General features: G+C 40.0%; 1 pseudogene; it reads left to right on the forward strand.

Annotated features, from left to right (window-relative positions):
- Nucleotides 1-26947, forward strand: LOC128246092 (metabotropic glutamate receptor 7-like; annotated as a pseudogene).

Genomic DNA, 26947 nt, shown 5'->3' on the forward strand with positions numbered 1-26947 from the left:
ATGCATTTGGGCGTCAACCGTAACAACTCGGCCTTCTCCGGCAAGATTCAAGATAGCGGATCACTTCAATTGCAACAACTGTATGGAGGCTATTCGTTGCCAAAAGTCCAGACGTGTAATTCCCACAATGTGCTTCTTAATCGTACTAAATATATCTTACATTTGTCAATGTAGACGTGCTATTTGTTGTTTCTATTCGTCAGTTTTTCCGTATTGATTTGTCATTTGTCATTATAGAAGTCAAAATGTATATTTGTCAGATCTACCTGTATAAACTCACTAAAACATAGATCGTATAACTTGCCTTTAACAATATGATGATGTAATTTGGAAAGCCGAATCATGCATATGTAAAACTTCAATCCTACAGTCGACACTCGCATTCGTAAAATGAACATTTGCAGTCTAACAAGTCGAGGTTTACAAAAGTGAATTGACAAGTTAAGAATTACAAGGATAGACGATTTCGCCTAAACCTTATATGGTAAATGTCACCGAAAGAAACGAAGGTGAATGGGCGGAGCTAACGAATCAGATTTTCTTTCGTTTATTCCCGTCGAATAAAGCAAGGGAGATAACATCTTCGCCTACTGCCTGTAAATTCCCGGTTGTAAGTCCGAGTACTCTCTCTTTATTTCACAATAAAAACTAAAATTAACTTCATCTTTTATTTTATTTTGACGATCAATGTTCCTAAATGGGTTATAAATCAGCATAATTATTTAGTCAATTGCAGTTGGGTGTATCTGAGCTGGGCTCACGGACCCAGATTCAAACTGTTTTTTTTACATATATACCCAAGCAAGCAAATATTGTTCATTTATTTTATATACACGTGGACGGGTCGTTCAGTGGGGGGGGGGGGGGAGAGCTGTAGAACCTAGTCCATTTAAGCAGCGGCTTCAAAGTCTTTGACGATCTTTGTTTTGGCCACCTTACGCTAAGGGAACAAAATGAATATCCAAATGTTAACAAAGTTCACTAGAAGTTCACATTATTGTGGCTATAGCTAACCTAGCCCTATCCCATTGGAGGCCGATATGCGATTACAATTATTATAGGAAACAAAAATATTAACAGACGTTTTTTGCATATACAGTCAAACTTGGTTGAACGGCCACCTCCTTTAAAGGGCCACCTGTCTTATCGGGCCACTCAAAATCCCCCTGTACGTTTTTACTATAGAAAAGACGTGCATTAGGGGCCACCTGTGTAAAGCGGCCGCAGCCACTATTTTTTATCCCGTGAAGCCATATAAACACTTATTAGCGGCCACTAATCCCTTGTCACTGACACTTCCGCTAGATCTTTTTCCCAATGCACAGCTTTAGTTGTATACTGTAGTATACGGAAAAATACGACGGCCTCGGATATATCCGTCGTCCAATGAAAATACATATAACATCACACGATTTTCATGCGTGTTTACTCATCGAGAAATCATGTTTATAACATGTTGGTGGATGTTAATTGTCTCAATTAAAGAAGACACTTAAATAAATACGAAGTTAATTATCTAATACCGACAAAGAAATATAGATGCGGTAAATCCGTAGAACGTTTCATCTATTTGGATTGGTCTTATTAGTCGCCTATAGATCCTAGATTGTCATTTCAGATTGAAGACCGAGGGCAAGTTGATAGGCGTGGTTGGAGCCGCCACCTCCGGAGTTTCTATTCAGCTAGCCACCTTCTTCCGCTTGTTCAAGATTCCACAGGTATCAAGCCTCTCCCGTCTGTGCAAACTCGTTTGATATAAGATGATGAAAATGGATTGTTTTTGTTACATAACCAAATGTAGACTAAGCGTGTTTTTGTTTGAAAAACCAACACTCATTTTACAATCTCACATAGTATTTTCATTTGTTTACTGCTTTATTGTATTCTTTTCCGGTGGTTTTATCAGTCCAATGTTAATTAAAATCGACGAAAGACCCATGGTGACTTCTCAAATTTAATATTTCATGATTTCCCCTTCACAATTTCACGATGTCATCTTCAAGAACGCACGAATTCAATATTTTTATTGCACGAATTCACGATTTCAACTTCATGAGTTGACGAATTCACTAACTACTTCGTGAGTTTGTGAAATTGTTGAATACGTCCAACCATGGAATCGTTAAATCACAAAATCGTGAAATCGTGATATCAAACTATTGAACTCGTGAAATCCTGAATTGTGAAGTTGAACTCTTGAATTTTTCATAAATATCTTTTTCAAACAGTGAAAATATGAATTTGTTTTCACTGTTTTGAATGTTTAGCACGTCCTCGCGTTAATATCAAACTCCAGCGCATACAGGGCTGGGACAATATTTAATCGACGTTACGTTTGCGTATATTTTGGCCTACGTTCTGATCATTTAAAACTACAATTAAATTTCATTTTAGCTCCACTATTCGAATAATAAAGAGAGCTAAGTCATTATCTCAGCAAATACATCATGTATTGCATTGAAACTTAAGATATTTATTCCCAACTATACAACTTAATTAATTTATCAAGATGTATAACTCTATCTTGAATATAATTCAAATATCTGCCCATTATTATTTGGCTTTGAAATTCTGGTAAAGGTTTTGCATTTAATCTTTCTTAACAGTGATACATGCATGTTTCACTAAACTTTGCAATCCTTAAAGGGACTAGACACCAGATGATACAAGTGCAAGAAAAAAGATAATTGTCACAAACTGACTTAAAGTTATTTGATATCGTTGTGTACAGCGTATTGAATCTTATTTACTGATGTATGACATCGCTTACGACACATGTATCTTTCGCAGTTTTAGAGCATTTTTCCAAATCTAAATTGACTGGGTTTGTATACCACGTTAATCCCATTTAATTTTAATATAGCGTCGGTGTATGTATCTGTAATCACGTGACTTTCACATTCTAAAAATACACACTATTAACTGGGAAACCATTATGTTCTATTTTTAAACGGGTAAACTGAGGAAGTGACAACATATCATTTTAAGCATGTGACATTATGTATAATCAGCCTCATATAAGCTCGTATTTACAATTCAAGGCTTGTTTCGTGGAAATAATGTATTTGCCGATTTTGGAAACATCTGGTGTCTCGCCCCTTTAAACTTAAAAGCGGCGGAATAGTCGAGCGCTCTGTCTCTATGACAGCTCTTGCTTACTTCATCATGTGTAGGCATATCATAAAGAAAGAAGTGTTTTTTAAGGGGAAACCGCAATACATTTCACTTCCTGAACACCAAGAACAAGCGTGACACTTGTGGATACATCACTCGTGAAATATAGGTTATGATGATCACTCAGTGAAATATATAACGATCTTAAACTGAAACCAATCCTCTTTGTCTTAAAGCTGCACTCTCACAGATTTACCATTTTTACAACTTTTTTATTTTTTGTCTAGGAAAGAGCATTTTTTTTGCATAAATATCTGCAAACCAATGATATAAGATTATTGACAAAAAGTCAGATCGTAGATTTCCATATTTCCATTCGAAAATTAATGTTTTATGGCTTAAACCGTTAATAACGGTTTAAGAAAAATGCATAAAACATAAAATTTTAAACTTAAATATAAAAATCTGCGGTTTTATTTTTTGTCAGCAGTCTTATTTAACTGGTTTCCATGGTCTTTCGCCAAAATTGGCTTGTTCCAAGACAAAAACTAAACAAGTTGTCAAAACGTTCAATCTGTGAGAGTGCAGCTTTAATAAATATCCTATTCAATGATACGCAACTTATGTAAAGTATTTACACAGATATGTAAATGTAAACTATATGTAAACTATATATAAGGATGGAATTTAAAACACTACTGTTCGAGGTTTTTGTTGTTTAGCCTTTGTCAGTACGTTTAGGACTTTGTGGTCAGCGGTTTACCGCGATGACGTACATGTACGCCATTGTACCGCTAAACATCTATTTAGTTTAATGTTATTAAAGCTGCACGCTCACAGACTGTTTTGACAACTTTTTTTGTCTTAGAATGAGCCAATTTTTGCGTTAAGGTCTGGAAACCAGTGATATAAGATTGCGGAAGATCAGATCAGAGTTTTACTCATTTACGTTCGAAAATAAATGTTTTTGTCGAAAAAGAGCATACTTTTCTGAAAGCGTTAGTAACGCTTTTATCCATAAAACTTCAATTTTCGAATGTTTATGTTAAACACTTTGATCTGATATTTTGCCACCAGTATTACATTACTGGTTTCCAGATATTTACGCAAAATTAGTTCATTCAAAGACACAAATTTAAAAAAAAAGTTGTCCAAATGGTCAATCTGTGAGAGTGCGGCTTTAAGTTGAAATAATAAAAGTATGTTCTTGTTTTTATCGAATCAGTTCTTAATTATCATTATACTATTTATATTAATATAGTTCAACTTTTATTTTACTGACTAATATACTTTGCCTCCATGGCAAATATGTTGAATGTATTAATTTTACTTTATACTATAATTTATCAGAATATATATGCTTAATATAAAAAACAGGAATCGCATCACGCTCCAACATCACAAAATTACTTAATCAAGATATCAACTCATTTTACCACATAAAAGCATTGTATGATTCAAAATGTTTCTACTTATTTTAAAAACGAATTTTCTCATCCCATGTTTTGATAAAAAAAGTTTACACGGACGGGTGAAAAGATAATTGTGGATTTGTTTTCAATACTTCAAAGAAAGCTTACTATAGAGCAAAAAATGAATTTGAGTTGTTGCTAAAAAACGAGTTGAACTCAATTAATTTATACGTTTTATATTGACTTTTGATGTTTATAGTAAAATGAGTTGAGATTTGGAGTCCACTGAAAGAGCTGCACTCTCACAGATTTACCGTTTTGACAACTTTTTTTTGTCTTGCAATGAGTCAATTTTTGCAAACCAGTGATAAAGGACTGCTGATAAAAGATCAGATTGCAGATTTGCATATTTCCGTTCAAAAAATAATGTTTTATTGCTAAAAGCGTTACTAACGGTTTAAGAAAAATGCAAAAGACTTCAATTTTTAAACTTAAATATGAAAATCTGCGATTTGATTTTTTGTCAGAAGTCTTATTTCACTTGTTTCCATGCACATTCGCAAAACTTGTTAGAAGACAAAAAAGTTGTCAAAACGATCACTCTGTGAGAGTGCAGCTATAAGTATTTCGTGATGTTGGGGTCTGTAGCCAATTGTATATAACTGGTAAATTCTTAAGTTTCGTTAAAGTAAGCCAACTTGTGCAAACTAGCCTAGAAATAGCATGTTGACAACTTATCCAAGTTTTATACAATTTTCTGCCGGTTGTTTTTATTCGAATATTTCTAGATGATGTTAGCATTATATTATTATTCCTGCATTTTAAGTGGATTGCGGACACAATATTGAGAGTACCACTTTATAGCCACTTCTATAAATGATGTTAGTAATCGCACTTACTTTCTTACTTCCTTGTCTGAGAAGGACTTCTGCAGATGGGGATTGTGAGTTCATATGTTTATCGGAGAAAAAAATATATGTCATAAACTTGGTTCTGAGGGAAGTGGCGCAAGTCAAAAGGTTACGCCCCTAAATAACGCCCCCTCTAACGTAAAATCCTGGACCCGCTCCGGTAACATTAAATTTGATCGTCCAAATATTAAATTATTTCCTTAACAATAATATATTGGCTATTTAGAGAAGTTGTCTTCAATTTACAACCGAACAAGCTTTTTTTCCAGATTAGCTACGGAGCCACGAGTACTGAGCTGAGCGACACGAGCCGCTACGACTTCTTCTTGCGTACTGTGCCGTCAGACCGTCACCAGGCGCTAGCCATTGTGCAGATACTGACGTGAGTTCATCGTAATGTTTCCTTGTTAAACACTCAAGAGAAGAAAGGTGGGTAAAAACAAGCCGTACGGTGACCTGTATCCACTTTATGATCACTAAATTATCATGATAACAACATCAATCTCATCTGCAACAGAAATATACAAAAAAAGTCACGTGGTTTCAAGTTTGTAATACCAAAACACCGTGTACAGCACATTATCTTTCTAATTTTGGTAAATTCAAATTTCGGTTGTGAACTTTGGAGATTTTTTTCATGAGTGCATGATTACTGTTGAAACTTCTCAAAACCACTCTTGGGATTCTTGGTGGAACGGCCCAGAATAATAAGTCTGTGCACGATATCTTTTATTGTGAATTTGAGGAAATAATAGATTAAATAATTATATTGCTTTATGCAACAAAAGATAAACTATATTTGTTTATTCTGGTTTTGAGGCAGCAATAGATTACTTATTTCTTTTGGTAACAAAAGATAAACCTTTTTTATTGTGGATTTGAGGCAACAATAGCTAAACTATATTGCTTAAGGCAACAAAAGATAAACTTTATTTCTTTATTGTGGATTTGAGGCAACAATAGATGAACTATATTTCTTTATTGTGGATTAGAGGCAACAATAGACGAACTATATTTCTTTTTTGTTGATTAGAGGCAACAATAGATGAACTATATTTCTTTATTGTGGATATGAGGCAACAATAAATGAACTATATTTCTTTATTGTGGATTATAGGCATCACTAGATGAACTATATTTCTTTATTGTGGATATGAGGCGACAATAGATGAACTTTATTTCTTTATTGTGGATATGAGGCAATAATTAATGAACTATATTTCTTTGTTGTGGATTAGAGGCAACAATAGATGAACTATATTTCTTAATTGTGGATTTAATACATTAATAGATTAACATTATTTCTTTATTGTGGATTCGACAGGCGAATGGAATGGACGTACGTAACGGTGATCTATGAGGACACGAGCTACGGGGTTATGGGATATGGAGAGATAGAGAAATACGCACAACAAAACGATATATGTATATCACAAGCGTACAAGGTCAAACGGTAGGTATAGCATGGCTTAAACATGTCACAAAACTTGTCCTTTAAGGTAAAGCACTAGAATTCATATTTCACCTGTTTGGTATTCAAAATACAACTTATGTTAATTTTATGGTCATTCATCCCATTCGTTAATTATCAATAACAAGTAATCCGGTTAGCTACATCGTTCTTAGATCCAACATTGAATACTAGCCCTGACGGTCTCAAAAGGTTTATTGACTTCTGTATTTCCCATTTAAAACAAAGGGGTATAATTATAACTTCTTCTTTCTTCTTCTTTCTTCAATATGTCATACAACATGGCATTATATATACGTGTACGTGCCTATTAAATGGAATTAGGTCTCAAAAAGTGCCTGAACTAGCACCGGATAAACATAAAGATGAATAAACCCACATTGTTGAAACCATGAAGGCATTACTATAGGAAACAACATTTCAGGAATTAAACGGCACTTTTTAAGTCCCATATTCCCGATTTCCATGATATTGCACAATTGTGCACACTGTGAGATCTTCAGAGACTCATCATCGGCACCCCAACGTATCATCCCAAGTTATGATACGCTGGTGTGCCGAGGATGCAGAGACTAGCAACTTTAAGTTACGCCTACGGATGATAAGTTAGTTCCTTATTCCTTTTTATTCCTTTTCGAAAATGGAATAAGGAACTTAATTATCATCCATGTTACACCATCACAATATTGCTTTTCTATTAGTGTGATTTACTCATGACTGTATGTGATTGCAGGACGTAATTTGACAGTTCGGAATTGAAATGTCCATTCAAGTATTTATTTCCTTTGCAGATTTATTGATTCGGAGGACATCAACCGAGCGGAAATAAAAGACGTGGTAAAATCTCTACTTGTCCACAACAACACTGAAGGCAAGTAACAAATTCAAATAAATATTTAATTCGGATGTAATCATTTGCTCATGATGTCCACTAGCGGATTTAAAATCGTCCAAGTTTACTTTTTATGTCAATATAATGCATCATTTTCGACGACAAATTGTTAAAATTTTCTTCATTGAGTAACCCCAAATTTACATGCAAACAGTTTATGCCATGTACTTTCGCCCCTAAGTTACGCCCCCTCTAACGTCAATTCCTTTAACCGCCCCTGATGTCTGAACCTGGACATCCAGGGAGTCGAACAAAATGTCAATCATGTCACTATGACATTTTGAATTCTAAGAAATGTGGTTACTAAAACATTTCCAGACTTATCAGTCGTTCAAAACAGACCAGATAAGACAAAAAATGTATTGGTTATTTCCCTTGACATTAGGGGTAAAATTACTTTGCCATTGACCGTGTTTTCATTGACCATTCCAAGGCTTGACCCAATATTTAACAATGAACAATTTGTAACATTTGTAATTGTTCCTTGGTCGTACATGGATATTGTTTGCGATGTCCTCGTTTGTAATCAATCTATCGCACATGTAAACACTTTGTTGATAAATGTTGGGACAAGTATGAGGTTGGATATTTTATACTTCAATCGAACCCCAGTTGGCTCGAACTCCTAGGGACCAGCGAAAGTATCTCGAGCCTCGAAAAAATCGAACAAAACGGGAATGCTTTTCTTCAGTATAAAGAAATCGGTAATTTACATCCAGTTCGAGCCAAATAAAAAATCGAACCACACGAGTTCGAGCCAATGGGGTCCGACTGTTAATAGCTATATTCTGTCATTTTTTACATTTAAGTTAAACCATATTACAGGTAAGACAGTGGTGATTCTGTTCGCCTCCGATGACATTGTAGAGTCAGTATTCAGTGTGACCTCTGACCTCAATCTCAAGAACCGTTTCCGGTGGGTGGGGAGTGACGCATGGACTGGAAGAACGGTCCGATCAAGTCAAGTCGCCGAGGGAGCTATCGGGATGCAGCCGAAAATAGTAAAAGTGCCTGATTTTGACAAATACTTTTTGGGGTGAGTACAGTTTAAAATTGTACTGTTATTGAGTATAAGCCTGGCGTGCATGTGGCTTATTGGTCCGAAATAACTGCCACAAACGGTAAGCATATTAATGCGAACGCCTGCCACGAATGTATGTAGTTAATATTAGGGATATAAATGTCTGCCATATTTACAAAACTCCAATGCCTGCCAATTTGCAAGGATATAATTCAAATCAGAATGCCTGTCACAACACCATCTAAAAATCTTAACACCTGCTATGAATGTTACATTAGGTATTGATAGTTACATGGATATGGAGTCTGAATGCCTGCCATACATGCGTAAGGGGTTTATGTATGGGGTCTGAATGCCTGCCATACATGCGTAAGGGGTTTATGTATGGGGTCTGAATGCCTGCCATACATGCGTAAGGGGTTTATATATGGGGTCTGAATGCCTGCCATACATGCGTAAGGGGTTTATGTATGGGGTCTGAATGCCTGCCATACATGCGTAAGGGGTTTATGTATGGGGTCTGAATGCCTGCCATACATGCGTAAGGGGTTTATGTATGGGGTCTGAATGCCTGCCATACATGCGTAAGGGGTTTATATATGGGGTCTGAATGCCTGCCAAACATGCGTAAGGGGTTTATGTATGGGGTCTGAATGCCTGCCATACACGCGTAAGGGGTTTATGTATGGGGTCTGAATGCTTGTCACAAATGTGTAGGGGCTTTATGTATGGGGTCTGAATGCCTGTCACAAATATGTAGGGATTTATGCATGGGGTCTGAATGCCTGTCACAAATGTGTAGGGATTTATGTATGGGGTCTGAATGCCTGTCCCAAATGTGTAAGGGATTTATGTAAGGGGTCTGAATGCCTGTCACAAATGTGTAGGGATTTATGTATGGGGTCTGAATGCCTGTCACAAATGTGTTAGGGCTTTATGTAAGGGGTCTGAATGCCTGTCACAAATCTGTAAGGGCTTTATGTAATGGATATGAATGCCTGCCACAAATGTGTAAGGACTTTGTGTATGGGGTCTGAATGTCTGTCACAAATGTGTAAGGGCTTTATGTATGAGGTCTGAATGCCTGTCACAAATGTGTAAGGGCTTTATGTATGGGGTCTGAATGCCTGTCACAAATGTGTTAGGGCTTCATGTAAGGGGTCTGAATGCCTGTCACAAATCTGTAAGGGCTTTATGTAATGGATATAAATGCCTGCCACAAATCTGTAAGGGCTTTGTGTATGGGGTCTGAATGCCTACCACAAATGTGTAAGGGTTTTGTGTAAGGGGTCTGAATGCCTGTCACACACGTGTAAGGGGCTTTATGTATGGGGTCTGAATGCCTGTCACACACGTGAAAGGGCTTTATGTATGGGGTCTGAATGCCTGTCACACACGTGTAAGGGGCTTTATGTATGGGGTCTGAATGCCTGTCACACACGTGAAAGGGCTTTATGTATGGGGTCTGAATGCCTGTCACACACGTGAAAGGGATTTATGTATGGGGTCTGAATGCCTGCCATACATGCGTAAGGGGTTTATGTATGGGGTCTGAATGCCTGTCACAAATGTGTAGGGGCTTTATGTATGGGGTCTGAATGCCTGTCACAAATGTGTAGGGGCTTTATGTATGGGGTCTGAATGAGTGTTAGGGATTGATGTATGGGGTCTGAATGCCTGTCACAAACCTGTAAGGGGCTTATGTATGGGATCCGAATGCCTGTCACAAATATCTAAGAGCTTTATGTATGGTGTCTGAATGCCTGTCACAAATGTGTAGGGGCTTTATGTATGCAGTCTGAATGCCTGTCACAAATGTGTAGGGGCTTTATGTAAGGGGTCTGAATGCCTGTCACAAATGTGTAGGGATTTATGTATGGGGTCTGAATGCCTGTCACAAATGTGTTAGGGCTTCATGTAAGGGGTCTGAATGCCTGTCACAAATCTGTAAGGGCTTTATGTAATGGATATGAATGCCTGCCACAAATGTGTAAGGGCTTTGTGTATGGGGTCTGAATGCCTACCACAAATGTGTAAGGGCTTTATGTAGGGGGTCTGAATGCCTGTCACAAATGTGTAAGGGCTTTATGTAGGGGGTCTGAATGCCTGCCACAAATGTGTAAGGGCTTTGTGTATGGGGTCTGAATGCCTGCCACAAATGTGTAAGGGCTTTGTGTATGGGGTCTGAATGCCTGCCACAAATGTGTAAGGGCTTTATGTAGGGGGTCTGAATGCCTGCCACAAATGTATAAGGGCTTTGTGTATGGGGTCTGAATGCCTGTCACAAATGTGTAAGGGCTTTATGTAGGGGGTCTGAATGCCTGTCACAAATGTGTAAGGGCTTTGTGTATGGGGTCTGAATGCCTGTCACAAATGTGTTAGGGCTTCATGTAAGGGGTCTGAATGCCTGTCACAAATCTGTAAGGGCTTTATGTAATGGATATGAATGCCTGCCACAAATCTGTAAGGGCTTTGTGTATGGGGTCTGAATGCCTACCACAAATGTGTAAGGGTTTTGTGTAAGGGGTCTGAATGCCTGTCACACACGTGTAAGGGGCTTTATGTATGGGGTCTGAATGCCTGTCACACACGTGTAAGGGCTTTATGTATGGGGTCTGAATGCCTGTCACACACGTGTAAGGGGCTTTATGTATGGGATCTGAATGCCTATCACACACGTGAAAGGGCTTTATGTATGGGGTCTGAATGCCTGTCACACACGTGAAAGGGATTTATGTATGGGGTCTGAATGCCCGTCACACACGTGAAAGGGATTTATGTATGGGGTCTGAATGCCTGCCATACATGCGTAAGGGGTTTATGTATGGGGTCTGAATGCCTGTCACAAATGTGTAGGGGCTTTATGTATGGGGTCTGAATGCCTGTCACAAATGTGTAGGGGCTTTATGTATGGGGTCTGAATGAGTGTTAGGGATTGATGTATGGGGTCTGAATGCCTGTCACAAACCTGTAAGGGGCTTATGTATGGGATCCGAATGCCTGTCACAAATATCTAAGAGCTTTATGTATGGTGTCTGAATGCCTGTCACAAATGTGTAGGGGCTTTATGTATGGGGTCTGAATGCCTGTCACAAATGTGTAGGGGCTTTATGTAAGGGGTCTGAATGCCTGTCACAAATGTGTAGGGATTTATGTATGGGGTCTGAATGCCTGTCACAAATGTGTTAGGGCTTCATGTAAGGGGTCTGAATGCCTGTCACAAATCTGTAAGGGCTTTATGTAATGGATATGAATGCCTGCCACAAATGTGTAAGGGCTTTGTGTATGGGGTCTGAATGCCTGTCACAAATGTGTAAGGGCTTTATGTATGGGGTCTGAATGCCTGTCACAAATGTGTAAGGGCTTTATGTATGGGGTCTGAATGCCTGTCACAAATGTGTTAGGGCTTCATGTAAGGGGTCTGAATGCCTGTCACAAATCTGTAATGGCTTTATGTAATGGATATGAATGCCTGCCACAAATCTGTAAGGGCTTTGTGTATGGGGTCTGAATGCCTACCACAAATGTGTAAGGGTTTTGTGTAAGGGGTCTGAATGCCTGTCACAAACGTTTAAGGGGCTTTATGTATGGGGTCTGAATGCCTGTCACACACGTGTAAGGGGCTTTATGTATGGGATCTGAATGCCTATCACACACGTGAAAGGGCTTTATGTATGGGGTCTGAATTCCTGTCACACACGTGAAAGGGATTTATGTATGGGGTCTGAATGCCTGCCATACATGCGTAAGGGGTTTATGTATGGGGTCTGAATGCCTGTCACAAATGTGTAGGGGCTTTATGTATGGGGTCTGAATGCCTGTCACAAATGTGTAGGGGCTTTATGTATGGGGTCTGAATGAGTGTTAGGGATTGATGTATGGGGTCTGAATGCCTGTCACAAACCTGTAAGGGGCTTATGTATGGGATCCGAATGCCTGTCACAAATATGTAAGAGCTTTATGTATGGTGTCTGAATGCCTGTCACAAATGTGTAGGGGCTTTATGTATGGGGTCTGAATGCCTGTCACAAATGTGTAGAAGCTTTATGTATGGGGTCTGAATGAGTGTTAGGGATTTATGTATGGGGTCTGAATGCCTGTCACAAATGTGTTAGGGCTTCATGTAAGGGGTCTGAATGCCTGTCACAAATCTGTAAGGGCTTTATGTAATGGATATGAATGCCTGCCACAAATGTGTAAGGGCTTTGTGTATGGGGTCTGAATGCCTGTCACAAATGTGTAAGGGCTTTATTTAAGGGATCTGAATTCCTGTCACAAATGTGTAAGGGCTTTATGTAAGGGGTCTGAATGCCTGTCAAAAATGTGTAAGGGCTTTATGTATGGGGTCTGAATTCCTGTCACAAATCTGTAAAGGCTTTATGTAGGGGGTCTGAATGCCTGTCACAAATGTGTAAGGGCTTTATGTAAGGGATCTGAATTCCTGTCACAAATCTGTAAAGGCTTTATGTAAGGGGTCTGAATGCCTGTCACAAATGTGTAAGGGCTTTATGTAAGGGATCTGAAATTCCTGTCACACACGTGTAAGGGGCTTTATGTATGGGGTCTGAATGCCTGTCACAAACCTGTAAGGGGCTTATGTAAGGGGTCTGAATGCCTGTAACAAATGTGTAGGGGCTTTATGTATGGTGTCTGAATGAGTGTTAGGGATTTATGTATGGGGTCTGAATGCCTGTCACAAATGTGTAAGGGCTTTATGTATGGGGTCTGAATGCCTGTCACAAATGAATAAGGGGTTTATGTATGGGGTCTGAATGCCTGTCACAAACCTGTAAGGGGCTTATGTAAGGGGTCTGAATGCCTGTCACAAATATGTAAGGGCTTTATGTATGGGGTCTGATTGTCTGTCACAAATGTGTAGGGGCTTTATGTATGGGGTCTGAATGCCTGTCACAAATGTGTTAGGGCTTCATGTAATGTAATGAATGCCTGTCACAAATGTGTAGGGATTTATGCAAGGGGTCTGAATGCCTGTCACAAATGTGTAGGGATTTATGTATGGGGTCTGAATGCCTGTCACAAATGTGTCAGGGCTTCATGTAAGGGGTCTGAATGCCTGTCACAAATCTGTAAGGGCTTTATGTAATGGATATGAATGCCTGTTACAAATGTGTAAGGGCTTTGTGTATGGGGTCAGAATGCCTGTCACAAATGTGTAAGGGCTTTATGTATGGGGTCTGAATGCCTGTCACAAATGTGTTAGGGCTTCATATAAGGGGTCTGAATGCCTGTCACAAATCTGTAAGGGCTTTATGTAATGGATATTAATGCCTGTCACACACGTGAAAGGGCTTTGTGTGTGGGGCCTGAATGCCTGCCACAAATGTGTACGGGCTTTGTGTATGGGGTCTGAATGCCTGCCACAAATGTGTAAGGGTTTTGTGTAAGGGGTCTGAATGCCTGTCACACACGTGTAAGGGGCTTTATGTATGGGGTCTGAATGCCTGTCACACACGTGAAAGGGCTTTATGTATGGGGTCTGAATGCCTGTCACACACGTGTAAGGGGCTTTATGTATGGGATCTGAATGCCAGTCACACACTTGAAAGGGCTTTATTTATGGGGTCTGAATGCATGTCACACACGTGAAAGGGATTTATGTATGGGGTCTGAATGCCTGTCACACATTTGAAAGGGCTTTATGTATGGGATCTGAATGCCTGTCACACACGTGTAAGGGCATTATGTAAGGGATCTGAATACCTGTCACACACGTGAAAGAGCTTTATGTACGGGATCTGAATGCCTGTCACACACGTGTAAGGGCTTTATGTAAGGGATCTGAATGCCTGTCACACACGTGAAAGTGCTTTATGTAAGGGATCTGATTGCCTGTCACACACGTGAAAGGGCTTTATGTAAGGGATCTGAATGCCTATCATACACGTGTAAGGGCTTTATGTATAGGGTCTGAATGCCTGTCACACACGTGAAAGGGATTTATGTATGGGGTCCGAATGCCTGTCAAAATTCTGTATGTGCTTTATGTAAGGGGTCTGAATGCCTGTCACACACGTGAAAGGGCTTTATGTATAGGGTCTGAATGCCTGTCACACATTTGAAAGGGATTTATGTGTGGGGTCTGAATGCCTGTCACAATTCTGTAAGGGCTTTATGTATGGGGTCTGAATGCCTGTCACAAATGTGTAAGGGCTTTATGTAAGGGGTCTGAATGCCTGTCACAATTCTGTAAGGGCTTTATGTAAGGGGTCTGAATACCTGTCACAATTATGTAAGGGCTTTATGTAAGGGATCTGGATGCCTGTCATACACGTAAAATGGCTTTATGTATAGGGTCTGAATGCCTGTCACACATTTGAAAGGGATTTATGTATGGGGTCTGAGTGCTGAATACCTGTCACAATTCTGTAAGGGCTTTATGTATAGGATCTGAATGCATGTCATACACGTCTTAGGGCTTTATGTATAGGGTCTGAATGCCTGTCACACATTTGTAAGGGATTTATGTATGGGTTCTGAATGCCTGTCACAATTCTGTAAGGGCTTTATGTATGGGGTCTGAATGCCTGTCACACACGTGAAAGGGCTTTATGTAATGGGTCTGAATGCCTGTCACAATTCTGTAATGGCTTTATGTATAGGATCTGAATGCCTGTCATACACGAGTAAGGGCTTTATGTGTATGGTTTGAATGCCTGTCACACATTTGAAAGGGATTTATGTATGGGGTCTGAATGCCTGTCACACACGTGAAAGGGATTTATGTATGGGGTCTGAATGCCTGTCACAATTCTGTAAGGGGTTTATGTATGGGTCTGAATGCCTGTCACACACGTGAACGGGCTTTATGTATAGGATCTGAATGCCTCACACACGTGAAAGGGCTTTATGTATAGGATCTGAATGCCTCACACACGTAAAAGGGCTTTATGTATGGGATCTGAATGCCTGTCACAAATCTGTTAAGGTTTTATACTTGGGAACTGAATGCCTGTCACAAATCTGCAAGGGCTTTATGTATGGGGTCTGAATGCCTGCCACTCACGTGAAAGGGCTTTATGTATGGGGTCTGAATGCCTGTCATACACGTGAAAGGGCTTTATGTATGCGATCTGAATGCCTGTCACAAATCTGTAAGGGCTTTATGTAAGGGGTCAGAATGCCTGTCATACACGTGTAAGGGGCTTATGTAAGGGGTCAGAATGCCTGTCACACACGTGTAAGGGCTTTATGTAAGGGGTCAGAATGCCTGTCATACACGTGTAAGGGCTTTATGTAAGGGGTCAGAATGCCTTTCACACACGTGTAAGAGCTTTATGTAAGGGGTCAGATTGCATGTCATACACGTGTAAGGGCTTTATGTAAGGGGTCAGAATGCCTGTCAAATACGTGTAAGGGGCTTAAATAAGGGGTCAGAATGCCTGTCGTACACGTGTAAGGGGCTTATGTAAGGGGTCAGAATGCCTGTCATACACGTGTAAGGGGTTTTATGTATGGGGTCAGATTGCCTGTCATACACGTGTAAGGGCTTTATGTATGGGGTCAGAATGCCTGTCACACACGTGTAAGGGATTTATGTAAGGGATCTGAATGCCTGTCATACACGTGTAAGGGCTTTATGTAATGGGTCAGAATGCCTGTTACATATTTGAAAGGCATTTATGTGTGGGGTCTGAATGCCTGTCACAAATCTGTAAGGCTTTATGTAAGGGGTCTGAATGCCTGTCACACACGTGAAAGGGCTTTATGTAAGGGGTCTGAATGCCTTTCACAATTCTGTAAGGGCTTTATGTATGGGATTTGAATGCCTGCCAAACACGTGAAAGGGCTTTATGTATGGGGTCTGAATGCCTGTCATACACGTGAAAGGGCTTTATGTATGGGATCTGAATTCCTGTCACAAATCTGTAAGGGCTTTATGTTTGGGATCTGAATGCCTGTCACACTCGTGGAAGGGCTTTATGTAAGGGGTCTGAATGCCTGTCATACATGTGGAAGGGCTTTATGTAAGGGGTCTGAATGCCTGTCATACATGTGTATGGGCTTTATGTATGGGATCAGAATGCCTGTCACAAATCTCTAAAGGCTTTATGTAAGGGATCTGAATGCATGTCACATATCTCTAAAGGCTTTATGTAAGGGGTCTGAATGCCTGTCATACACTTGAAAGGGCTTTATGTAAGGGGTCAGAATGCCTGTCATACACGTGTAAGGGCTTTATGTATGGGATCAGAATGCCTGTCACACACGTGAAAGGGCTTTATGTATGGGATTTGAATGCGTTTTACAAATTTGTAAGGGCTTTATGTAAGGGGTCTTAATGCCTGTCACAAATCTGTAAGGGCTTTATGTATGGGATCTGAATGCCTGTCACAAATCTGTAAGGGCTTTATGTAAGGGATCTGAATGCATGTCACAAATCTGTAAGGGCTTTATGTATGGGATCTCAATGCCTGTCACACACGTGTACGGGCTTTATGTATGAGATCTGAATGCCTGTCACACAAGTGAAAGGGCTTTATGTATGGGATCAGAATGCCTGTCATACACGTGTAAGAGCTTTATGTATGTGATTTGAATGCCTGTCACACACGTGAAAGGGCTTTATGTATGGGGTCAGAATGTCTGTCATACACGTGTAAGAGCTTTATGTATGGGATTTGAATGCCTGTCACAAATCTGTAAGGGCTTTATGTAAGGGGTCTGAATGCCTTACATACACGTGAAAGGGCTTTATGTATGGGATCAGAATGCCTGTCATACACGTGTAAGAGCTTTATGTATGGGATTTGAATGCCTGTCACAAATCTGTAAGGGCTTTATGTAAGGGGTCTGAATTCCTGTCATAAACGTGTAAGGGCTTTATGTATGGGATCTGAATGCCTGCCCCAAATGTGTAAGGGCTTTATGTAAGGGGTCAGAATGCCTGTCACACACGTGAAATGGCTTTATGTAAGGGGTCAGAATGCCTGTCACACACGTGAAAGGGCTTTACGTATGGGATCTGAATGCCTGTCACAAATCTGTAAGGGCTTTATGTAAGGAGTCAGAATGCCTGTCATACACGTGTAAGGGACTTATGTATGGGTATTGAATGCATGTCACAAATCTGTAAGGGCTTTATGTAAGGGGTCAGAATGCCTGTCATACACGTGTAAGGGACTTATGTATGGGTATTGAATGCATGTCACAAATCTGTAAGGGCTTTATGTAAGGGGTCAGAATGCCTGTCATACACGTGTAAGGGCTTTATGTAAGGGGTCAGAATGCCTGCCGCACACGTGGAAGGGCTTTATGTAAGGGATCTGAATGCCTGCCACAAATGTGTAAGGGCTTTATGTATGGGATCTGAATGCCTGCCACAAATGTGTAAGGGCTTTATGTAAGGGGTCAGAATGCCTGTCATACACGTGAAAGGGCTTTATGTAAGGGGTCAGAATGCCTGTCACACACGTGAAAGGGCTTTATGTATGGGGTCAGAATGCCTGTCATACACGTGTAAGGGCTCTATGTATGGGATTTGAATGCATGTCACAAATCTGTAAGGGCTTTATGTAAGGGGTCAGAATGCCTGTCATACACGTGTAAGGGCTTTATGTAAGGGGTCAGAATGCCTGCCGCACACGTGGAAGGGCTTTATATAAGGGATCTGAATGCCTGCCACAAATGTGTAAGGGCTTTATGTATGGGATCTGAATGCCTGCCCCAAATGTGTAAGGGCTTTATGTAAGGGGTCAGAATGCCTGTCACACACGTGAAAGGGCTTTATGTAAGGGGTCAGAATGCCTGTCACACACGTGAAAGGGCTTTACGTATGGGATCTGAATGCCTGTCACACATCTGTAAGGGCTTTATGTATGGGATCTGAATGCATGTCACAAATATGTAAAGGATTTATTTATGTGGCCAGAATGCCTGTCATACATGTGTAAGGGCTTTATGTATGGGATCAGAATGCCTGTCACACACGTGAAAGGGCTTTATGTAAGGGGTCAGAATGCCTGTCATACACGTGTAAGGGCTCTATGTATGGGATTTGAATGCATGTCAAAAATCTGTAAGGGCTTTATGTAAGGAGTCAGAATGCCTGTCATACACGTGTAAGGGACATATGTATGGGTATTTAATGCATGTCACAAATCTGTAAGGTTTTTATGTAAGGGGTCAGAATGCCTGTCATACACGTGTAAGGGCTTTATGTAAGGGGTCAGAATGCCTGCCGCACACGTGGAAGGGCTTTATATAAGGGATCTGAATGCCTGCCACAAATGTGTAAGGGCTTTATGTATGGGATCTGAATGCCTGCCCCAAATGTGTAAGGGCTTTATGTAAGGGGTCAGAATGCCTGTCACACACGTGAAAGGGCTTTATGTAAGGGGTCAGAATGCCTGTCACACACGTGAAAGGGCTTTACGTATGGGATCTGAATGCCTGTCACACATCTGTAAGGGCTTTATGTATGGGATCTGAATGCATGTCACAAATATGTAAAGGATTTATTTATGTGGCCAGAATGCCTGTCATACATGTGTAAGGGCTTTATGTATGGGATCAGAATGCCTGTCACACACGTGAAAGGGCTTTATGTAAGGGGTCAGAATGCCTGTCATACACGTGTAAGGGCTCTATGTATGGGATTTGAATGCATGTCAAAAATCTGTAAGGGCTTTATGTAAGGAGTCAGAATGCCTGTCATACACGTGTAAGGGACATATGTATGGGTATTTAATGCATGTCACAAATCTGTAAGGGCTTTATGTAAGGGGTCAGAATGCCTGTCATACACGTGTAAGGGCTTTATGTAAGGGGTCAGAATGCCTGCCGCACACGTGGAAGGGCTTTATATAAGGGATCTGAATGCCTGCCACAAATGTGTAAGGGCTTTATGTATGGGATCTGAATGCCTGCCCCAAATGTGTAAGGGCTTGATGTAAGGGGACAGAATGCCTGTCATACACGTGTAAGGGGCTTATATATGGGATTTGAATGCATGTCACAAATCTGTAAGGGCTTTATGTATGGGATCTAAATGCCTGCGCCAAATGTGTAAGGCTTTATGTAAGGGATCTGAATGCCTGCCCCAAATGTGTAAGGGCTTTATGTAAGGGATCTGAATGCCTGCTACACACTTGGAAGGGCTTTATGTAAGGGATCTGAATACCTGCCCCAAATGTGTAAGGGCTTTATGTAAGGGATCTGAATGCCTGCCCCAAATGTGTAAGGGCTTTTTGTAAGGGATCTGAATTCCTTCCCCAAATGTGTAAGGGCTTTATGTAATGGATCTGAATGCCTGCTACACACGTGGAAGAGCTTTATGTAAGGGATCTGAATACCTGCCCCAAATGTGTAAGGGCTTTATGTAAGGGATCTGAATGCCTGCCACACACGTGGAAGGGCTTTATGTAATGGATCTGAATGCCTGCTACACACGTGGAAGGGCTTTATGTATGGGATCTAAATGCCTGCCACAAATGTGCAAGGGCTTTATGTATGGGATCTAAATGCCTGCCACATATGTGTTAGGGCTTTATGTAAGGGATCTGAATACCTGCCACAAATAAGTAAGGGCTTTATGTAAGGGGTCTGAATACCTGCCACAAATGTGTAAGAGCTTTATGTAAGGGATCTGAATACCTGCCACAAATGTGTAAGGGCTTTATGTAAGGGGTCTGAATACCTGCCACAAATGTGTAAGGGCTTTATGTAAGGGATCTGAATACCTGCCACAAATGTGTAAGGGCTTTATGTAAGGGATCTGAATACCTGCCACAAATGTGTAAGGGCTTTATGTAAGGGGTCTGAATACCTGCCACAAATGTGTAAGAGCTTTATGTAAGGGATCTGAATGCCTGCCACAAATGTGTCAGGGCTTTATGTAAGGGATCTAAATGCCTGCCATAAATTTGTAAAGGCTTTATGTAAGGGGTCTAAATGCCTGCCACAAATGTGTAAGGGCTTTATGTAAGGGATCTGAATGCCTGCCACAAATTTGTAAAGGCTTTATGTAAGGGGTCTAAATGCCTGCCCCAAATGTGTAAGGGCTTTATGTATGGGGTCTGAATACCTTATCAGAATAGCCATTTCGATCAGTCATCGATTATATAATCGATTCTTTTTATTGATTCGATATTGATATAAAAGGTAGTTCCGCTTTCTCTCGAAGTATTTGGTATATCGGACCCCGAGAGGGGCCAAACCTTCATATATATATACGATCTTTGTTTGATTTCCAGACTACGCCCTGACAGCCACAAACAAGACCCCTGGTTCAGGGAGTATTGGGACCAAGTATTCAACTGCTCAACCCAGGCAAATGAGACCATCGACACGGGGAAAAAACACACGTCCCATTAAGCAAGAACATGTAATCCAAAACTGAACCTGTCTGAGGAGAGAGGTTGTGATTTTACACTTCATTCAAACATTGTTGTTAAAGGGACCCCTTCATGGTTTGTAAAATGCACTTAACGGTTTTTTTTAATTAAGAAATAAAGAGTGGCAAATCATTAGGAGTCTTAAAACTAAAATACTGACGACTGGAACCCTTCAACAAATGTTGATACAAGCTCAAATATTGTCTTGGAAATCCACAATTTTCAATGGCGTTACTTACGGGATTTAGCGGTTCGTTGTAGCGTGATTGGTTGATTGACTATGATCACGTGATATTATCGATGTACATTTTTTTGTATTCTTAACGCGTCAAAATATCCGTATAGTGTTATAAAAAAATCCACGTGGCCAAGTGGGTTAAGCATCGGTTTTCTAGTTTTTTCTTGACTCTACAGGCGTAGGTCAGCACCTCACTTGAACCATTTTTTATATTTTCATTGCATTTTTTCCTGCAATTTCCGTATCATAGAGTAAAATAATGATAAAATAAGTGTTTTTCATTTCCATTACCGGGAAAACTAATTTTTGGTCCAAAACCATGACCGTGTCCCGCTTTAACAAAGTGAACAATACGTGTCATATTGACTCTCAGTATACAAAGTATAAGTTATTTCAATTTATCTTTAAAACATTGTTGGGATTCATATACTACCAATAGCATTTCCGAGATTTTATTATCCATTGTTTATTAATTCATTGACAATTTAACTGGTTATCTAAATTATCTTTCTCAATGTAAGGCACTTACAACCGGAACTTGAACACGTACGCTGTAATTGACGCGGTGTACGCTTTTGCGTATGCGCTGAAGGCCTGGCATGAAGGTGTGTGCGGAACCATAGACAATACTATCTGTTACGAACTTCAAGAAGCAAAAGCTGAAGACCTTATGACAAAAGGTTACCTAAAGAACGTCTCCTTTGACGGTGAGTGTTGAATGAATGAAAGTTGATTGACCCAAAACCATGCAGTCGTCTACCTTGTTGCAATTTGCGATACTTATTCTTCGATATAGTTTTAAATTGATTTTTAACTTTTTAACAGACCCTGCTGGTTTCCGCTTTAAGTTCCACAACAGTAGTGGCCCGGCACGGTACAGCATCATGCAGTACATTCATAACAAAACAACCAACACGTATAAATGGGAAGAGGTTGGAGACATTGACGGTAAGGCTCGTCCTTATGTTTAGTCTTGGATACATTGACGGTAAGGCTCGTCCTTATGTTTAGTCTTGGAGACATTTACGGTAAGGCTCGTCCTTATGTTTAGTCTTAGATACATTGACGGTAGGGCTCGTCCTTATGTTTAGTCTTGGAGAAATTGGCGGTAAGGCTCGTCCTTATGTTTTGTCTTGGAGACATTGATGGTAAGGCTCGTCCTTATGTTTAGTCTTGGAGACATTGACGGTAAGGCTCTCGTCCTTATGTTTAGTCTTGGATACATTGACGGTAGGACTCGTCCTTATGTTTAGTCTTGGATACATTGATGGTAAGGCTCGTCCTTTTGTTTAGTCTTGGATACATTGACGGTAAGGCTCGTCCTTTTGTTTAGTCTTGGATTCATTGACGGTAAGGCTCGTCCTTATGTTTAGTCTTGGATACATTGACGGTAAGACTCGCCTTTATGTTTAAGCCTTTGGTTAAGGTACGGTATAGAAGGACACCGGAATAACATTGTTTTAACACCATTGATCCAGCACTTTTTTGTCTGAGTTATGTACTTCAAAGGCACACTTTCTTTCCTTATTTGGGGATGTTAACGAGGGCGGCTCCAGGCTTGGTAATTAAAGGGGTGCACTTGGAGGTGGTGCAATAAGTGCCCCAACCCCGGCCCAGAATGAACACGTTAGTCTCCAAATGCGGTATGGATAATTGGGGTACCTCCTCCGATACAGTTTTGTTGAATTTAGATTGAAACATGCAGTTGATGGATTATAGATGTAAACGAATCGAGAACAAGATATTTTACGAAAACGAGGTTTACCGAAATTTAGTAAAATATTCGAAACGAGGGTTTAGTTACATCTACTTTCCACGACGGAATATGGTACCTTTCCAGGCAAACTAAATATGTGAAATATTTGCTGGAACTATTTTGGCACTTTTACACCGAAAATGCACTTTAGCATTTAAAGGATGACAGTTTTAGTTGACTAGTTACATGATTCTTACAGTAAAATGTCACAGAATAAAATAATGATTTGACATCATTTGAATCAAACATATATAGCACTGCAACCTTTTGAACAATTATGAAGTAAAGTATAAGTTGCAGATCAGATATGTTTCCCGTATAGTCGTATATTGTCCGAACTTGAAAGCATATCCGAAATACATATTTTTGACATTCTTAATTTTACTTAATGTTAAGCAAAGGGAAAACGTTGATAATTTTAAAACACTGTCGTGCAAGACAGGAGGCAAACTACAATCTAAAAATGCTTATAAATACCATAAAATCACGTTCACTTACAAACGAAATATAGCGTTTGACAGACTGAGCATTTGATAAGTGTAGATAATACTATTATTTCAAAATATAAGCGCCTTTTCAATGGTTGCGTCCCTTCTCTTTGAATAGAGGTCAAGATAAATAGGGGTGATATATATTCGTTTGAAATGTTCTTCTATTAGAAACAATTATATCGTGTGCACCCCACCTCCTCTTCCATTAATCCGTGGTAACCCATACATTTCCCTCAATGCCCTTGAAGCCTTTGGTTCCTTTATTTCATTCGGTTAAAAACATCTTTTCTCCAGAGAGCCGGCGCCGATTCAAAAAGAACATACGTTGGCTTAAGGACATTTCCTCGCTCTACCGCCCTTCGGTCTGTTCTAGACCATGCGTAGCCGGCCAGGCGACACATACGCTACCAAACCGAAAGTGCTGCTGGACGTGTCACACGTGCCCGGAATATCAATATCTCAACGTAAGTGCTTGATAATTTAAAAAATGGCCGTGGAGTTCCGATTCGGCAAAAGGTTATTACAAAGATGGTGCCCAGTTTAAGAAGAAACATTTAAGGCCCGTTTGAGGTATACGACAGATCGGTCCCTGTGGGATTCATAGCATTTGCATATAATGAAAATATTCTTTCCACCTTTTGTTCATTTTAACATTTTCTGTAGTAGAGATGCGTCGAATAAGCCTTTAATTTACTCCTTAATTCTTAACTTCTTTTTTAAAATATTTATAATTGCTTAAATTGTTTGAATACATACTGCTCAAATAAATTTACAAAATCTGTCCTTTTCAGACATATAACCAGTCGTGTCTAGACTGTCCTCCTGGCAAACAGACGAATCAGTCGAAAACCGGATGATCGGATATACCGGAAGATACGATTGACATGAGTCACGTGGTTGCCATAGTAGCGATCATAATGTCATGCTTAGGGGCGATAATCACCTGCCTCATCGCCGCATTGTTCCACTGGCAAAGGGAAACACCTCTTATTATGGCCTCGGGGAAAGAACTTAGTTTTGTACTACTTTTTGGTGTTTTGATGTCCTACCTTTCCACGTTCGCATTTGTTGCTTACCCTACGCCAGTGTCCTGCGGTACGACACGGTTTATGCTAGGGATGAGCTACACTGTTTGTTACGCGGCCATCTTAGTGAAGACTAACAGAATTTATCGAGTGTTCAATATACACACTAGCAAGCCAAAAAAAAGTTAAATACATAAGTGCGAAATCGCAGCTACTTATTACGTCAGCGATTGTTTCTGTAGAGTTAGCTGCCCTTGTCACGTGGCTGATATCAGACAGACCAGCAGTGATTCACGAGCACCCGACACGTGCGGACAACGTGCGAGTTTGTGAGGATGCAAAAGACTTTACTTATCTTGGAGCGTTAGTGTATCCTTTCTTTTTGATGATAGTTTGCATCTATTACGCATTTAAGACTAGAAAAACACCCGACGGGTTTAACGAAACTGGCTATATCACATTTGGATCATACTCCTTTTGCGTCCTCTGGATAGCCTTCATTTCAATTTACTTCTCAGTGACTGATAACACTATCAGGATAGTGGCGCTGTGTTTTTCATCATTCATCAACGCTACTGTGACGTTAACTACGCTGTTCATCACAAAAATGTACGTGGTCCTTTTCCGACCCCAGAAAAACACCCGAGAAAATGTGATGTCGAGGCGCCGCACCCAGAGCTACGAGACGGTCAGCATTAACAACCTGAGTAACCTCAGTAGAATGGCCAGTGCAGGTATTTAGCAATTGGAAACTTCTAAATTTGGTTTGGTAAGCTTTAAGTGATCGCGTATATGTATAAATGTGTGTACATGCCCTTTGAAGCTTACCTCAACGTATAATGTCTTAAAGCTTGATATCTCAATATGTCAACGTTCACTCGTCAACGTTCACACGTCAACGTTCACACGTCAACGTTCACATTGTCAATGCTAACAAAGTCGTTCATGACCAATGCAGGTATTTGATAGTTGAATTAGGTTTAGTAAGCTTTCAGTGTTCTCGCACAAATGAAAATGTAATTCTCAAAGGAACTTTACGTTTAATGTGGAAAGTTTGTTACCTCAATATGTCCACGTTCACACATGAACGTTTACATTAGAAATGCTAACGATTTCATTCATAATGATGACGGTCTCGAGGTCAACCTTTACATATTTAACGTTCGTAATCTCAACAAAATCTAACTATTGCAAGGAACACGTAATTACACAATTACAAATTTTACAATGACGTATCTAAACGCTAATAATCACAACAGTTTTTAAGCGAAATTGTCATTTTTTCTACATTGACATACTAGTAGTTCAACTATTGCAAATAGAACGCTCTTTATTACGTTCTATTACGTATTTCAATAATTTCAATATTCACATGATTAATGTTTTTTTTTTTTTTTTTTTCAAATTTACTGCCTTAAATGTTCTCAATGGCAACGCTCACAATGGCAATGTTCAAAACATGAAGGTGTTCAAACGGTTCGATTTACATTGTTAAAGCTTTCTCTATCAGTATTCTTCATTGTCCTAACGTCACACTAGTTATTATGTCATATAAAGCAGGTTGTTTAAATGTAAAAGCGATATTTATATTTATTTTACTTAATCGATTGATCAAATTCGATAACAACAGAATAACGTTATTACCAATTATTCGTTTAATTGTTTTTTTACAGTTTCCACTTGGCACTCGGTGCATCCAAATACTGGATCCGATAATTCCTCCATTATGAACGGACAACCCCCACAACGGTTCGGAACTGCACTGTCCGTTTCGGCTCTTTCCGTAAACAACCTCAACCAATCAAATAATAGCCTCTACTCGGATCGTTCCACTAAATCAGCCCCGCCAGTGCATCGACCGTTTACGGAAGACGAAGTAACACAATTCGCAGCGAGAAATTCCACAAACTTGGGCGACGAAAGATTACAACAATTTCTAGAAAACAGTATCGATTCACACTCGGACATTGATGAAGAGGCCGATACCGGAAACGGTATCAGTACAGGCGTCCCGAGACGCTCCTTAAGGACATTCAGATCCCGCCGGAAGCAGCGACGGACGGTAAAGAGGACACGCAGTATGGATGCCGCTCATTTGCCAAATATTATGGTCACGTGTCCGTCGCAAGAAGATAATTCTAAAATGGTCAGAGTTATTCATCTCTGACAAACTTTGCATTGTATTGTATCATCATACCATTTTATAAATTACCTACTAGTATATATACATATTTATTTTGCAATAAAATTCATGTTATCTACA

This window comes from Mya arenaria, chromosome 9 (genome assembly GCF_026914265.1).
Source record: "Mya arenaria isolate MELC-2E11 chromosome 9, ASM2691426v1".
In the NCBI taxonomy this organism is placed as follows: domain Eukaryota; kingdom Metazoa; phylum Mollusca; class Bivalvia; order Myida; family Myidae; genus Mya; species Mya arenaria.